The sequence below is a fragment of the Micromys minutus genome (genome assembly GCF_963924665.1).
Source record: "Micromys minutus genome assembly, chromosome: 10".
In the NCBI taxonomy this organism is placed as follows: domain Eukaryota; kingdom Metazoa; phylum Chordata; class Mammalia; order Rodentia; family Muridae; genus Micromys; species Micromys minutus.
Window position 1 is genome coordinate 1,744,917 of NC_137979.1, and position 11,847 is coordinate 1,756,763.

The window sequence follows — 11,847 nt, forward strand, 5'->3', positions numbered from 1 at the left end:
TTCAAATATTAAAAATGTAGAGAAACATAGAAAACTATGCCAGAACCACAAATATAGGAAGGTCCAGAAGAGAAACATGGCAGACACGAATTTATCTTGTTTTACCTTACAATGTGATGTCTTAGTATTCTTTGACACTTGTGAACTTTTCTGTATATAAAAAATCTTACAATATCCCATTCATATCTAACAATAGCGATTCAAAACTGCCAAGAAGTGCAAAATAAAAAAAATGTAAGTCTTGAGAGATATTTTAAACCATTTTTAGAGAAGTGGGACGATGTATTTCCCTTCTGAACAGCAGAGAGAAGGAGATACACAATGCAGACCATGAGAAGATGTGAGAAAACCTCTGTCTATTGCTGGGACAATGTCAACCTTCTGAACAGCAGCGAGAAGGAGATACACAACGCAGACCACGAGAAGATGTGAGAAAACCTCTGTCTATTGCTGGGACAATGTCAACCTTCTGAACAGCAGCGAGAAGGAGATACACAACGCAGACCATGAGAAGATGTGAGAAAACCACTGTCTATTGCTGCGACAATGCCAAGTGCTATAAACTCAATAAGAACCAAGGCCTATGGAAATACAAAAGCTACAGAAACAACTAAGCATATGGAATGATTATCAAATGCAAAGAACAGTCAGAAAAAGCTCTCCTCAAGACCAAATATCAAGCACCATATATAAGATCTTAAGCAGAAACTGCCAAATCCCAGACCAGAGTTCCTTTCAGACCCAGTCCTGGAAAGCTTGGAAATTGTAAATATTGTTACAAATTTTCTAAACCTTCAACTGGATGATACCTCCAGAAGACAGAAGACAAAGCTACAGAACTGCCAGCAGCAACATGGAAACCGACTCCAGGAGGCCGCTACTCCATGGACCCAATCGTCATCTCTGATGAAGTAAGAATCAACTACAAACAACTTAAAAGACCTTTGTGAGACGGCAGGGAAGCACAGCATGAAGGGCTGCACGGGACAGGAGCTACACTTTGCTCACAGAGACTCACAAGTAGGACCTCTCCCCTTGCCCATGTCCCCAACCCTGCAGATCTCCCTCAGGGTGACCGACCACATAGACTGAGATGCCAATGAATATAGCTGTGGTACCATTTTATAGTATTACTATGTTGTATTTCATATGCTATTTGATAACTTTTGATTGTGGTGTCTTGAGCCTTGGTTTTTGTTCTACCACTGAATATTGTGCTGACCTCTAAAAATACCCAAATCAGGTTTCAGAATTACTGAATGTATTAACTAGGTGATTCTGCAGGGAATATCTGCTCATGTCACCTGTTTGAAATTTTGCTTTTTAGAAATTTACCTTTTAAATGTGAAATGTGAGAACTTTCCCCCTCCATGAGAGAGGTAGGAAGGGGTCGGGAAGGACAGTGCACAGTCCCACCAATAAAAGCATCCTGGTACTCAGGGAAGTGATATTTTGACAAGTAATTTAAACAGAGCAAAACCAAGAGCTCTTAAGTAACTATAATACTTCCAGCCATCAGGATTGAATGGTCTTCTATTTTTCTTGGTCCAACAATAAAAGCAAATCATTGTCTAAAATGATAAAAGGCAACCAACTGATAAAGAATGTCAAACCAAGCTCTAAGAATATCATGTATACCTCCAGGTTCACCAAAGATCATGCATTTACCAACAGTTGCTTTTTTCTTGTTTGTCTTAGCAATGTGAGCCAATAAATAATAAATGCCACCCCCTATTTGAAGAGATACTTTCTTAATAAGAATTAAAAGCTCATTGATATTGTACATCGATCTAATTTTATGTCTAGATTTACTGACAGTTGCCCATAATAAACTTCTCTAAAACATTCAATTTGTTTGGAGAAGACACAGCATGTACACTCCAGTGCCATACAAATGATAAAGGAACAGGTCTTTGCTTTGGCTTTCCACTGTTTCCTAGGGCATAGCCAAGCTTAGTACCTCATGGAATCTCAGTAAATGTCTACATAATGAAGCCTGAATGGCTAAATTAATGCATACACTTGACCATTCTGAGCCTGTTTGTACACTGCTAACATCAAGAAACAGGTGATGGTTGCCTGTTTATTTTTTAAAATGGAGACCTAACAAGATAATGTGTCTAAAAATGCTATGCTAGCTAAAATGATCCAAACGGGGTTGATAAAGCATGGGTACAGAATTCAGATGGTTTGAACATCAGCACCGTGTCTTATTCGTTGTCTAATTTTGGTGAAGGTTTTTATCTGCTCTGAAATTCACTCTTAGAATTTGTAAATTACACTTAAAAGCTAATGTGTGCAATCCATACTCATATGACATTTTTGTACTGTACCAGATAGACTAACAATTAGAAAAAAGTTCTGTCTCCAAGAATCATATAGTCTAGAAAGGAGATAGATAAGGTTTACAAATCATTTTAATATATAGTAGACAAGATGCCCTAAGAGAGCAATCAAAGTATGTAAACTTCATTAGAGAGCAACCATTCTAATTCTTTACTTTCTCTGATGTTATTAAGGTATGCTCAGACTAAATGTTAGTTTCATTGTTGAGTGTTTCCTAAAAAATTCTTGCAAACGGGTTTAAGTTTAATCATTAGATGACTTTATGACATGTTTCTACATCTCTTAGGGTTTCTATTCCTGCACAAACATCATGACCAAGAAACAAGTTGAGGAGAAAGGGGTTTATTCAGCTTACACTTCCATATCACTGTTCATCACCAAAGGAAGTCAGGACTGGAACCCAAGCAGGTCAGGAAGCAGGAGCTGATTCCCGCGTCCATGGAAGGATGTTTCTTACTGGCTTGCTCAGCTTGTTTTCTTATAGAACCCAGGTCTACCAGCCCAGGGATGGCTCCACCCACAATGAGCTGGGCTCTCCCACCTTGATCACTGGTTGAGAAAATGCCTTTCAGCTGGATCTCATGGAGGTATTTCCTCAATTAAGGCTCCTTTCTCTGTGATAACTTCAGCTTGTGTCAAGTTGACACAAAACCAGCCAGTATACTATATGTTAAATTAAAAATATTTGAATGCACACTGGAAAATCTGTACACAAACCATCAACTTGAGAGATGTTTGTACCATCAATGTGGTCAAGGAACACTGAGAGAACTGATGTTAATAGTTTAAACCAGACTACTTTCAAACTTTTTGATCCAGAATTGTTCCTAACTTAAAAAAAATACAGTGACAGGGACAAAAATGGAGCATAGATTAAACAAAAGGCTATTTAGTGACTGGCCTATATTGGGATTCATCCCGTGGGGTGTGGGGGGGTCACCAAACCCTGACACTATTACTGATGCTATGTTGTACTTGCAGACAGGACCCTAGCATGGCTGTCATCTGGGAGGCTCTACTAACAGTTGACTGAGATAGATGCCGATATTTACAGCCAACCATTGGACTTTGGTCAAAGACCCCATTGAAGAGTTAGGGGAAGGATTGAAGGAACTTAAGGGAATGGCATCCCATAAAAAAACTAAGAATGTCAAATAACTTGGACCCATGGGAGCTCCCAAAGACAAAGCAACCAACCAAAGAGCATACATACATGGGCTGTTCTGAGATCCAGCATATGTTTAGCAGAGGACTCCCTTGTCTAGCCTCAGAGGGAGAAGATGCACTTAACCCTGTAAAGACTTAATACCCTCAGAAAGTGGGATGCCTGGGGGTGGGGGAACATCTTCTCAGAGGGGAAGGGGAGGGTTGCTCTGTTACAGCGACCAAGAGGGGGCAACATTTGTGATGTAAATAAATAAAATAACTTTAAAAAGAAACCGTCTCTAACACTTTAATTTTAGGCTGATAAAATAAGATTTTAGACAACTTACATTCAGTAAGAGAATGAATATACATTGTTGAAAGCAGCTATGTTTGTGAGGACTTATCTACAGAACAGACCAAGAAAAAATGGCTCCAGTCATCTATTTCTGCTCTGCTCCTGTTTTTATCCCAAATAGGAAAGAGTGGATGTAAGGTACCTCTGGGTGACCCCCAACTCAGAACTAGCACAAATGGACAGCAATAGCTGCAAAAATGTGAAAATATATATCCCCCACAGTAGCCCTAAAATAAAACAGTAAAGATACCTTCTCTGCAAGCATGTGGTACTGAAAACTGGTCCATGATGGTGGACCAAGTTAAAGCCCAAGATCGTAAAGCACGAAGGAATGTTATTAGTTGCCTAATGAAAAATGAATTCTAAGCTGAAAGTTGTAAGACTGGAAGTGAGGCACAGCTGTAAGGATCTGTGTCCGAACTTCATCTAGCCTTTAGGACAAAGATGTCCATACACCTATAGACATTCTGCAGTTTCCAACTGAGACTGGGGAGAAGAGACAAGTAACATGTTCCTTTCCACCATGGCATCTTTCTGATATCCGACAACCATCACCTCTCCAGTTTTATCTTATACTTTGGCCACACAATTAATTGCCTTGCCTTCTGCCTGCCTCTGCACAGCGGTTCCCTGACGGACAAATCCTTCATCTATTCTTAGTTTAGTTCAGTCAAGCAAACCTAGAACAAGGCACTACACCATGACGATTTTTAAGGCCTCATGCAAAATCAGCCTTGAGTACCCCATCTTTGAGGTACTCAAGGACAAGCTCCCCCCTTTTTTTCTCTCCTATACCACTTGCATCAAAGTCTTTAGGCCTTATCAGTATTATCATCCCTCTACGAATATGACATCCACACCCTGCAGGTTTCTCCTTAGCAATGACCAGACCCTTTCACCTTTGCCCCTACATGCTAAGTACTATGCCTGAAAACTCATGAGAATGCCAAAGCCTAATTGGTGCATACATACGATGGGTCAGCATCACATCTATGCCACAACGTAGACACACATGTAGAGATCAGAGGACATCTTTGTGGAATCAGTTCTCTCCTTCCATGTTTATGGGAATTCAGGGGCTTGAATTCAAACCACTAATCTTGAATGGTAAATGCCTTTATCTGCTGTGTAGTCTTGCCAGTCCTATAGAGACTTTTACAGTTTGTTAAAGAAATGGAAAACAAGTCTCTACAACTTACTATCTTCATTGCCTACTGTAAACTGGAGGCCTGATTTTAGAAGCAACTGGTTGATTTCCTAAAATCATCAGCATACAATAAAGGGAAAGAAGTCGTTGGAACAGAGGACCTAAAAACACTGTGTGTTAAGAACCGGGGGTTCAGGACCAGCACAGCAGGTCTCACTAGAGGACTCTGATGGCATCACTTTTTTTCCCTCAGAGTGAATCAGTGGCCTCCAGTTAAGCCAACCCTCCTGGAAAACTGGGAGGATTTTTGTGAAGATAAAATGACAGAACCCTGAAAGTACCTAAAGTGTCCCATGCATATTTTTTTTTTGTAAGGAGCTAAGGATTTCTGTAAGAAGTCCTCAAGAGCTCTGCAACTGAAACATGCTCAGCATAATGCTTACCTGTCATTCTCCCTGGCACATATACTACAAACTAGCTTCCCTATATCCATTTGCCAAACAAGGGATGTTTCCTTTAATGAGAAGAGCCCAGATATGCATTTTGGTCTGGAAACCCTGATGCCCCTCTTGCCATCCCTACTTTTCAAGGAACATGTTCAGCCGAGGAAAGCAAACATTCCCAATGTTGAATTTTAATTTCATATGCCATAATGATTTCTAAGCACCACACTGCTTTTAAGCCAAGAAATAAACAGGAGTGAATTTCTCGTTTGTTTCATCAAACCTAATTAAACTCAGCTGGTCAAATCCACACAAAAAGAAATGAAAGTATGAGGGGGTTATTGGTTGAAGAGACATTACAGTGAAAAACATAAATGGGAGAAAAAAAGTTATCAGTGACATAAAAATGACTGAAATCAATTACGTGTGTGTGTGTGTGTGTGTGTGTGTGTGTGTACTTTTCACTGAAATAAAATAAAATAAATTTCTGTAAGTCACTTTTTTACAATGATAGTGTATTACATGAAAAACCAAGTAAAAAATAATCCCTACAAAAATAAAAGCAGTAATGTGTCCAAGTAAGGGTGAGACCCAGAAAATCACTATCATCTGAATAGGTGCCCTTGAACAAACAGCTCAACTTCCAAAGCATTGGTTTCCACATCTATAAATGGCAAATGTCTATTACATATTTTAAAGCACTGAAAAACTGAGTTCTTTGGGGGACTACAATGGCACTTAAATATATTTATGGAAAAATATATCTTAATGGTGAAGAAAACCTTAAAATGTTTTCACTGAACGTATCAATTATCTGAAGAGCTATTACTAAGTATTAAACTAATGAACTGAAAATAGATTGCTGAAAAAAATACCTTTTTACATACACAGCTAGCTTGCTAGATAAAAATATGTATCAAAAAGACGAGACTCAACTCCTGTTGAAGTGTGGTTAAGTCTTAATCACAGCCACAGCGGTCAATAATGCAGCACAGAGACACAGAAGCAATTGTGATTGGGATACCCTGCAAGGTGCAAGGGGGAATGTCAAAGAGTACAGTAATACTAGATATACAGCCTCACCTTTCTGTTCAATACACACACACACACACACACACACACACACACACACACACACACCACAGGATTGTACTGAAATAGAACCCAAATTCTTTACATGGATTTGAAATCCTAATTTTTGAATCCCTGGTTTCTCCAGTATACCACTCCACGAACGGTTTTCTCTAATTGATTTCCTCTTTCAGACCCTTACCCAAAATGAGTGTTTGCTTTATTTATTTATTTGTACTTGTTATTGTTTTTGTTTTTGATGTTCCTGAATACACTCTTATATGATTGTCTCTGCTTGTAATAGTCTTGCACCATGGAACATGTCCCATGGCTAGCTCATTTCAGCTCTTTGAGTGAAACTTATATACCACCTCCTCAGCTTACTTATATTTTAAGCCCAGTCTTTCCCATCCATGTCTAACCATTAACACTCCTTCTTTGTCCAAAGTTTCCTCTCACCCCAAATTTCCCCTTAAATTCTAAAACATTTGTCTCCTGTCTCCCTGGAATTTCTCTGAGCCTTGGCAGGGAATGAGTGACAGTCTGTGTTATACACTTTCTTTTTTCAGAGGCACTACAATACCATTTAAGCAGAAACCATGCTAGAGTGTAGTGGATGAATAAAAATCAATTCAACTACAATTGCTAAAACAAGTCAGTGGATCTTAAATCCTTATTCTACAGGAAAAGATAAACACATGTTAGAAGGGAAAAATAGAATAGGAATAAGTTGTGGCTCCAGGAGAAAAGGAATCTACACAGATAGTCCTTAATGATGCAATCAATGAGCTTCATTGTGCAGAGTCATGAGAACTTAAAATAGCAGCTCGCTCCAGTACTTATCCCATGACTAAGAGATTCATTTAAGGTTTGTAATCAAGATGGAAAAAATATTACTTGTATGTTTTAGGAAGCTGGATTTGCTGCCAGTACAGATCTGTAACAGATGGAGACTGGGAAGAAGGCCATGGCATGGGTCAGCCTAATGTCTTGCCAAACAGCAAATACTAGGAAGGAAGGAGTGACTGTCTGGAAATTTGGTTTTGGGTGTGGAAGAAGTCAAGATGAGAAAAACTGTTCTTCCAGAGCAACACCAAGCCTGGAAACTAGGCTATGAAGAGGGGTCTTGAGATTGAATGGAAAGTGATGAATCTAGCTTTGTCTGTAACCCAACGAGTAAGTAGTAAGTTATAAGAATCAGCCCTGGGAGTTTGTTCAGCCACAGTCTGTACCCTCAACTAGTCATCCTTCCTATATGTGAAACCTTTCACTGTTTGCTGTCTGCTTTATAGCTTTGTTGGGTATTTTTGATACTTATAAAAATGATAAATGTATAAAACATAGATGTGCTTAGGACACAATAGGCAATCACTTTTGTTGTACCTTAAATTGTACATCCTCTATAACAGTTTATCGTCATTGCTTAAATACATCCTGGCACACTTTGCATGTGTATGTTAACTCACATGCATGCACATGAGTTGAGCTGCAGTAAGTGATACGGACGTTATCAAAAATTAATTACAACAGATGCAGACAGAATGCAACTTCCAAGGGTAGCCTCGTGTTCTTAAGGCAGCCTTCATACCTATGTGTCTTTCTTGTGTTTACCAATTCATTTTCATATCACACACATGCTATCATAAGTCCAGCTGAATAAAAGATACCACCACTCTTGTCCTTTACCTTAATAAAAACAATCTCTAAAATCTATCTTCCTGATAACAGGATTCAAGTCAGACTAAATCTACAAGAACTCTCCCTGGACCTTCTCTTTGGCAAATCGTATTGTCAGGAAGCAGAAAATGTAGTTTGTCTTGCATTATCTGTAATATGAGAGACAGGCCTTCATTTTGACAAGATGCCACTGGCAATATGGGCCCTGCTGGGTGAGGAGCAGATGTAACTGTTTCTCTATTTACAGGAACAGAATGGATATTTGGGAGGGAGCAGAGGTAATTGACATGCTGTCCTCAGCCGGTCTCACAAGAGGGTCTTCACAGACACCTTGGACTAAGTCACAGGAGGGGGCTGAATCCCAAAGAAAGTACATCTAGCAGGCATCGATCTGCATGCATAAGCATCTACCAGTCAAGTAGCAGACATACGTGGCAAGACATAATTCTTAGCATTCATGTCTGCAAAGAACTGCATGTGGACATAAAGCAAGAGTGTAGGGCAGAGGCCCTGCCAGAGACAAACTGCAACTATGTCATGCAATAAGTTGGGATATGGAGTCATGTTTGGCCTGTGTGATGGAGAAAGATCAGAGAACAGTCCAGCTGGTAAGATCCACTAATAAAACAAACTCTAGACTCACAGAAAATGGAACTGTTTAGACTTCAGTTCCAATCTGCTGTCTGGTGGCCATGAACAATCTCTTTGGTTTCAATTTGCTCCTCTGTAAAAGGGGGATGACAGTAATTATCTCAGAGAGCTCTTATGGATGAGGGACTATAACCTCTACACAATATTACAATCACCAAGTAGGCATTAATGTCATGAATAGTTTAGACAGGTCTTGAGGAGTAACATAACAAAGCAAGTATATTTTTATTACTTCCGTTCCTAAGGTATGCTTTATGCTAACAAAACAGGTACCTCAGGTCAAATTCACAGTCAAATGAGCCTTATGTATCTATCTATCACCTATGTATTTATGTATTTATCTATGTACCTATATATGTATATATGTATGAATATATATATGAATCTATCTATCCATCCATCCAATCGTCTGTCTGTCCATCCACCCATCCATCCATCCATCTATCTATCTATCTATCTATCTATCTATCTATCTATCTATCTATCATGCAGTTGTGCACTCACACACAAGGGTACACATGAATACCAGTCATAAGTCGCATGTAGAAGTCTGAGAACAATTTGCAAGAGTCAGCCCTTTCTACTCTCTGAGTTCTGGTGATTGAACTCGAGTTGTCAGGCTTGACAACCTTTTTCTATGTCTTACATTGCTGAACCAATTAAAGCATTTTTACAAAGCTTTAACATAACTCTCATTCAATATAAGCTTTGAATGAAATAACATGTATACCCCATCAAATAAACACAAAGCTTTCTCTTGCGAAGGCCAACCCATTCTCTAGCCACAGCTGGAAAAAAATGGTTCTACTACATATCAGGAAACTCTGATTTTCTGTCTTGCCTTACCCTTGAGGTATCTGGTGTTTATAAACTGGCCTAATTTAGACAGCTAGATATTAGAAACCTTGACTTATGCAAGGGTTTTAGATGAGCTTGAGAAATTTAATTTGGCTTGATAGCACTCTGATGACCTGTCAGGAAACAGCTTCTCTAAGAAGCTCATCAGAATGAACAAGCATTGAGGAGACCTAAACTTAGCTGCAGACCACAAACATTTATGTCCCGAAGCTTAAAGAAGACCTTCTCCACCAAGACAACACTCAACTATCTGAGCCACTGCTGAAGTGAAAGGATACTCACTCAGATAAATGCTTACCATGAGGCACCACATTGGAGGATGGCTGTGGTGTTGATATTTATAGAGCATTGGCTTTGTGATCTAAAGTATAAGATGATCCCCACTAATCTTCAATTAATAACTTTTTTTATTCTTTCAGGATCTTGGAACTTTCTAGATTTGGGTTGCATATGTATTCTTACTACCTAGTTATTCTCAGTAGTTTACATTTCTGAGAGTTAAGTCTTATAACTCTTACAAGGATCTGTCATTTCAGGAAAGGGCAGCCAGTCAATAGATATTTGTTGACTAAGTATATGACTTTCACACATTTTCAAAGTTTTAGAAATTCTGTGGCATTAGCAGCTTGTTCAGCGAAGTGGCTGGCAGCTGCAGCAGAGGTAGCGGTGGCCCCATTGCCATGAGTTGTCTGTAGGTAATTTATCACACCCAGCTGTATGAAGTGCCCCAGTATCTGCTCAACCCTGTGGCAGATGCAACCTGCCCTACAGCCTGCTATCATCCAGCTTGCCAACTTGGCCAGAAGAAGTTAGCAGCAAGAGGAGGAGGAGGGAGAAGAGGAGAAGGAGGTGGTGGTGGGGGTAGTGAAGGAGGAGAAGGTGGTGGTGGAGGAGAAGGAGGTGGAGGAGGTGAAGGTGGTGGCAGAGGAGGAGAAGCAGGTGGCGGAGGTAATAAAGGTGGTGGAGGAGGAAGAGCAGATGGTGGAGGTGATGTAGGTGGTAGTGGAGAAGGAGGAGGTGATGGAGGAGAAAGAAGAGGAGGAGAAGGAGGAGGAGGAAGAGAAAAACCAGCCTGCCAAGATGGAGTACAGTACCTTAACTTTTGCCGTGTCCTTTTTACTTATTTCCAGGGAAACATTGGGGTCACTAAATGGATAAACACTTCTCAATAGCTTTGGGCCAAGCCAACACCTTGCATTCCGAATCTGCCATTTCGAAAAGTAAGATGGGGCTAACCCCCCTATGGCGAGACAGCTCAGCTCTTTCAAGCCAGTGGAGGAATTTTCCAACTTCCTTTTGAACCAGCTCTTACCAGCACTCACCTTATTTGGGGGGAATTCAACCCGACTTTCAAGTCACTGCACCCCATGGTACCTTTACAACAGCAGGCCACAATTCTTGGCCTAGACATGGTCTGCATCAGACTGGCCCTGCCCCACCCTGTACTTGGCACTATCCTCTGGCATCTCAGGTGAGCCCGTCCTACAGCCACATGTATGACATGTACATGAGGTATCAACCACCCTTATGCTCACATGAACCACTTCTGCTACCACCACCACCGCCACTACCACCACCATCACCACCACCCAACTGCTGGCTCTGCCCTGGATCCCGAGTATGGCCATCTGCTAATGCCATCAGTGAGTGCCGCCAGGATTCTTGTTCCCCAGTGATACATCACAAAGACAGATCTGTCTACAGTCACCACTGCTACCTCAGCATGGGCTGGAGCCTTTCATCGGACAGTGGACACTTGCCAAGTGTGGGTTTTGATACAGGTCTTCAGCATGAGGACAAGAGCAAAGAATCAACTTGGTATTGAAGCTTGGTATCAGCAGGCCATATGGCAGCATGAATCTAAGGGCACATTGGAAAAAGATGCCATTGGAATGTCCTATTCAAGAATGGGACACAAGAAACATGGATTGAGAAGAGGACATATAAGGCTGTTGTCTTTAGATTTGAACCTTTTCTGGAACAAACATAGTGGGTCTTCCTAGTCACTGAAGAAATGCATTTGGTTTGTTTTCCCTCATCTGAGCCTTTGTCACCTGTACAATGTTTTGCTTTACTTGCCTTGTACCAGTACCTGGGCTAGTTTTTGTGCTCTTTCTTTTTCTTTTTCTTTTTTTGAACCAGCCACCTTGTAA

General features: G+C 40.4%; 1 pseudogene across 1 annotated transcript; it reads left to right on the forward strand.

Moving 5' to 3' along the window:
• Window positions 1-8,739: 8,739 nt before the first annotated feature.
• Window positions 8,740-11,519, forward strand: LOC308426264 (transcription cofactor vestigial-like protein 3; annotated as a pseudogene). The gene is made up of 3 exons: window positions 8,740-8,793; window positions 10,408-10,502; window positions 10,825-11,519. The product of its transcript is annotated as a transcription cofactor vestigial-like protein 3 (transcript).
• The last annotated feature ends 328 nt before the right edge of the window (window positions 11,520-11,847 follow it).